At 34.0% G+C, this 6,000-nt stretch overlaps 1 protein-coding gene across 2 annotated transcripts in view; it reads left to right on the top strand.

Annotated features, from left to right (window-relative positions):
- The window catches only part of ANO3 (anoctamin 3), a 422,003-nt gene that overhangs the window by 185,468 nt on the left and 230,535 nt on the right, over positions 1–6,000 (top strand). The gene's annotated exons all lie outside the window — the stretch shown is intronic.

Genomic DNA, 6,000 nt, shown 5'->3' with positions numbered 1-6,000 from the left:
TTCTTTCTCTTTCTTTCTTTCTTTCTTTCTTTCTTTCTTTCTTTCTTAATACCTGCTTAAATCCTACTTACTCTACAAAACTTTTCATTCGTGGTACTGGCACTTTTAATTTAGAATTATATAACATATGATACATATGTTATACTTAGGGGATCCTGAGTGGCTCAGTCAGTTAAGCTTCTGATTCTTGATTCTGGCTCAGGTCATGATCTCATGGTTGGTGAGATGGAACCCTGTGTTGGGCTCGGCACTCACAGCACAGAGCCTGCTTGGGATTCTCTCTGTCTCTGTCTCTGTCTCTCTCTTTCTAAAGATCTTTAATTTAGTCACAGGTTTCAGGGATTAGGGTGTGAACATCTTTGGGAAAGGGGTGTTATTCTGCCCCTCCTAGAGGAGAACTGGAAACATCAATATGAACATATCAAAGATCATACATACACCATTATGTTCTTCCCGGTCTGGTCTCCAAAATCCCCTTCCCCCTGTATGCTTAGTCCTGAATACCTGCTTTTTTTCTCAAGTTGTTTAGTGCATTTGAAGTGTCTGGTTAAAAAAAAAACTGTCTAAATCCTATTTATTTTTCAAAAATGTCCATTGTGATAGTTATTTTTAACTTAAAATCATGTAACGCTTGATACATGGAAAGTAATTAAAAGAATATTTAAGCTATGACATATGTACTTACATGTATATGTATGTTTTTGTGTGTATATGTGTGGGGGTGTATGTAATTTCTTCACTTTTTGTGCTGAGTGAACCTAGAAGCAAAGGTGCCCGGTGGCAACAAACACAAGTGCCCGGTTCTTGATTTTAAAGACCATCCTCCAGTAAAAGAACCAGGATCCTGTAGAAATGTTTAGACTAGGGCAGGGGAAAGACATGGTAAGTCTGGAAAAGCTTGTGCTAGAAAATAAGAATGTTCTCAAAGAATATGAGGACATGTAAAAATGACACAGGCCAAATCTGGGGTAATTTTAGCATTAAAATAAATAATGATGATAATGGATTTAACTTATTGAATAAAATAAGAATCTATGATTCCATATTTATATACATAAGTATGAATAAATATATACATAAGTTGGGGGTGAGACTAGGCTTTCCCTTACATTATAAAGCAGAATTAAGAATGCAGAAGGGATGATAGAGATAGGTCACCTTTTAGTAATCATCATATCGCTGGTCAGTTCAGGTGGAATATTCAGTAGAGGCTAAGGCTGGTGGGAGGAAGTGTGATGAAGAATATAATTTGCCATAATCTGACATTATCTTTCCAAAAAATACTAATCAATTACAAAGGAGATATGGTGGCTTGATTGTTTGGAGAAACCTGGCTGATACCAACATGACCAAGTGATCTGCATTCACGTCACAGTGGTGCAACTGAGTTGACATCCTGAACCTACTGACTCAATGCGCTGAGAAGAGTGTATTTTTGTGGTATTTTTGCCAGGAATTTCTTACAAGAAAACACCAGACAGATTCAGGTTGAGGTTCATTCTACAGAATATAAAGGTTATAATCTTTAAAACTCAAAGACTTGAGAAATGTTCCAGAATGGAAGGTACCAACAAGACAACTAAATATGTATTGCTGGATACTATCCTGGACCAAAAGGAAAAAAGAAACATTGTTGAGGTAATTGGTAAAATTTTAATCACATCTGTGGACCGTACAGGAGTATCTTATCAATGCTGATTTCCTGAGTTGGAATATTGAATGGTGTATGTAGAAAAGCATCTGATGTGTTTTAGAGAGGAGGTGATGCACTCAAATATGTAGGAATGGTGAGGCAGCATGACAGTAGCTCTCAGAAAGTTTTGAAAAATTCTCATAATAATTTGTGTTGGGTATAGAGAGGAAGAGGGAAGGAGAGAATGGAAAGTGATGGATGAATTGGTCCAAAGTGGTAAGGATGCAGGTGATCAGAGTTGAATCTGAGAACTTCCAATTCTTTTTTTCCATATCTCTTAACCTCTCTCTCATTATCTCTTTTCCGTTTTGCCCTACATTCTGTGTAATTTATTTGTTTAAATCCAGTACTTTAGTTCTTTCTTTAGCTATATCCAATCAACTATGTAACTTCATTGAGTTTTATATTTTAATTTTTATATTTTTTATTTCTAAAATTTCTTATGGAATTTCTTAAATCGAAATTTTTATGAATACTCTTTGCTTGTTCATCTTTTTGAGTCTATATTTTATTTTTAAACATTTTGTTCTTAGTTACTCTATGTTCTTTATGTTATTCCAGTATCTGAAATCCTTAAGGATCTAAACCTGTTTTTATTTGTCCTGATTTTCATTAGTAGAGGTTCATTTCCTTTTCTCTTCGGGCAATCTTTGTTGTGTCTTACATTTGGGAGATCTTATTCGATAGGAGTGCCATGGAGGCTTAAACCAGGAATGCATTTGTGTTTTTCTTTTGTTGGGATCCTGGGGGCTATGGAACCACCTTTCCCTGATTTAACTGCCTAAGCTTAATGTGGAAATTGTAACTTCAGGTCCTCACTTTGGAGTGGCCAAAGGTCTAGACTCCTGGGTAACACAGGCTTTCACGTTCTTACCACTCACTATCTCTGGTTATTTCAAATTGTGGTTAGTTCTTTGTTTAGTTGTTGTTCGATGTGTTTTGTTTTGCTATTTTTTTAGCTTTAGAAAGTTTTATTACTTCCTACAAACCAAGAAATACATTACAATATGTTTTAACCAGAATCTTCTAGCAGAAGAGCCCTTCAAAATGTCAAGAATTTATTTATGCAAAAAAGAGGAAAATTGAGTATATAATTTTTAATGGTCTTCCTAAAATTGTCTATAAATAACACCAATGTTGTATATTCCTTATTATGTTGGCATTAGCACATAGTTCCACAAAAAATAGTTGATAGTAAAGTGAGTAACAAATGAATTAATGAAGGTCTATTTGAAATCTCATCACAATAGCCTTTAATATATCTAATAGTGGCTAAAATTTACTAAGCATTTAAATATGACAAGCAGTGTTCCAAGTCCATGGCATGTAATATCTCATTCGAGCCCTTGTAATGTATATATGACTACTTACTAACCATTTCCTCATTTTATGAGTGAGGAAACAGACTGAAACAGTTAAATGAATTGCTTAACATCAAACCTTATATGTGGTCCCATTATGGCCAATTTTTTTTTGTCTACCAGTCATAGAGCCACGTGAAGGCACTGCTGATGTCCTGCTTTGAGAGAAAGCTGACATCTACACAAAGATGTATTATGTAAGCATAAATAAGTAGATAACTAAATAAATGTGTACACACGTGTATGCACACACACGCACCCTATACACACATCTTTCTACATAACCTTCTTTCTTAGATTTTTCTAGTAGGATTCTGCCATGTAGACTTTGCTCAAATAGAGTAGCGTTGGGCATTCTGTACCCTGTTAGCACTTGAAAGAAATATTGAGGGAACATTTTATACTTGAGAAAAGCTAAAACTTTTGAGACAAACCTAGAGGAGTCCCTGTCTTCAGAATGCAAAATTTAGTGCTTCGAGGTAAGGCCCCCCCAAATTTCTTCCTAAGCAATGAATCCTTAGGACAACTTTGTTTGATATGTTAAATTAAGTTATAAACTGGAATATTTTTACTTTTTTTCTATCTCCATAGCAATAAGATCAAGCCAATGTCAGAAAGATATTAGCAGCTACTCCAAATATGATTTTTTCCCTCTCTTTGCTAGTGAAAAAGTATAGAAACATAATGGTACAGCACTGAATAAGAACATATATTAAGACTGCCGAGGTTTAAGTCTTAGCTCTACAACTTATTCTGTGGTCTTAGACTAACTTAACCTCTCACTGCCTCAGTTTCCTCACAAACATGTTGTGATTATTATCAGTACCTATCTTATAAGGATTTTATGAAGTTTAAAGGCCTGTGAATATAACTGACTGACTGAATGAATGAATGAATGACTTAAGGGTCTGATACATAAGTATCAGAATGGATGTGGTTTTATTGTATTCCTCCAACCTTAGCCAAGCTGACCTGCTCATTTTCAAATGGGTACTCTTTGCAAATTGATAGCTATAAATACCATTCTTTAGAGACCTTATAAACTTTGATTAACATTTGAAAAGGATTTTCTGATTCCTATGAAAAGTCTTACTTTACAATTATGAATATGTATTAGGTACCACATGTTTGCTAATTTTGTCTAAAAGTTGAATATCTCAAGTTACGTTTTATAGTGCTTTATCTTCTCATTATACATACTGAAAAGGTATTATTTTCTTCTTGAATAAAAAGCTATGAGGAATATTGAAATTCTAATTTTGTATGTACTCTGCAAAATTCTAGAATTTAAAAGAGGTTTATAATAAACGTAATGTATTTTTGAAATATTATAATTAAAAGGCACTGTACATCCATGATGCCTAACTCAAGAAGTACGTACTAAGCTGTCTTTAGAAGTTCAGTAAGTGTGTACTAGTCTGAATTGCGAAGTAACATTTGAAAGCAGATATGAAAGTTTAGTAAGAAGGAAAACAAAGAGGGCAATCAATAATTAACCACTTACTATTTCCTACCTTAAGATGGTTTTGTCTTTTACAAGTGTCTTCAAAGTGTTAGAATCTGTAGGATATGACTTTGTGGTTGGCAGAGAATAATGTATCAAACTCTTGGAATATCACCAGTAGTGTCTGTCAGGCTTTTTTTAATGAAGCTGTTAGAAATATGGACTCAGATTACAACTCAAGCATTTCTATTGGATGGATGGTCAAGTCTCAGTAATTCAAAAAAGGATTATTTCTGGACAGTGTTGTGTACAGTGCAAATTATAGGTTGGAGAGAGTAGACACAGAGAGGTAAGAGACACATTTAGCAGGTGATTACCATAAGGTAAAAAAAAAAAAAAAAGCACTGATGAGAAAAGAAAGAGACCTCAAAGCCTACTGCAAAACCCCCTTTGTCTTGATTTTTGTAGGAATTGGCATTATGCTGTTACAGATTGAGGCAGGGGAGAGACTGAATTAATTGAAAAGATTATATAACATAATCATTTCTTAAACTTTGAAATGATTTGATTATTTGGGCCTGGGCTTCTGTAGGCTTTATTGCTCATTAGCTGAATAATGTTGGATAATGACCCTCCCTCATACTTAAAATAGGAATAACGATACTCCTATTATGAAATCTTAAAGGGTGTGAAACTGCTTTGTGAATTCTAAAACTACACAGGTAAAATGAAGGAATCCAATATCCATCAATATCTTTCATGGATTGTGAAAATTTGCCTAGGGATAACATTGAAAGTACTTGAAACTTATTTTCTTCATTAATTTCTCCCTTTAGTTATTTCATTAGGATTAATTCCTAGGAATGAAATCGCCCATGAAGATAAACATCATTATGCTCTTACTATGTATTGCTGTATATTTTTCCATAGTGATTAAACCAGGTTTTGAATCTAGCAGTAGTATATAATTTTATCAGTTTCTCAGCTACCTCAACCGACCTGGGTTTTAGTGTTTATGTTTCTCCAATTTTATGAGTATTAGAGTCCGCAGTGTGGTTTTAATTTATATGCTTTGGTTGAACAATATTTATAGTTGTTTTTATTTTATTTTATTTTATTTTTCTTTGAGAGCACAAGCGAGGGAGAAGGGCAGAAGGACAGAGAGAGAGAGAATCTTAAGCGGGCCCCATGCTCAGTGTGGAGCCAGGTGCTGGGCTTGATCCCATAATCCTGGGATCATGAACTTGAGTCGAAATCAAGAGTCAGACACTCAACTGACTGAGCCACCAAGGCATCCCATACAATTAATTTTTAAACTATATGTATTTTCTGTCCAGTTGCTTTTCATTTTTTAATTTACTAAATACCTTGGTATTCTTCATGTACACTAATAAACAAAACATCTACTAAATTAATTATTTGCATTACTGTTTTATTAATTATTGAAATTTATCATATTTGATAATTAACTTTTTATTAATTAACAATGAAGGACTTACATT

The sequence above is a fragment of the Herpailurus yagouaroundi genome, unplaced genomic scaffold (genome assembly GCF_014898765.1).
Source record: "Herpailurus yagouaroundi ecotype Mexico unplaced genomic scaffold, PumYag 187, whole genome shotgun sequence".
NCBI classification, from domain to species: domain Eukaryota; kingdom Metazoa; phylum Chordata; class Mammalia; order Carnivora; family Felidae; genus Herpailurus; species Herpailurus yagouaroundi.
This window is presented reverse-complemented; position numbering and strand designations above follow the sequence as displayed.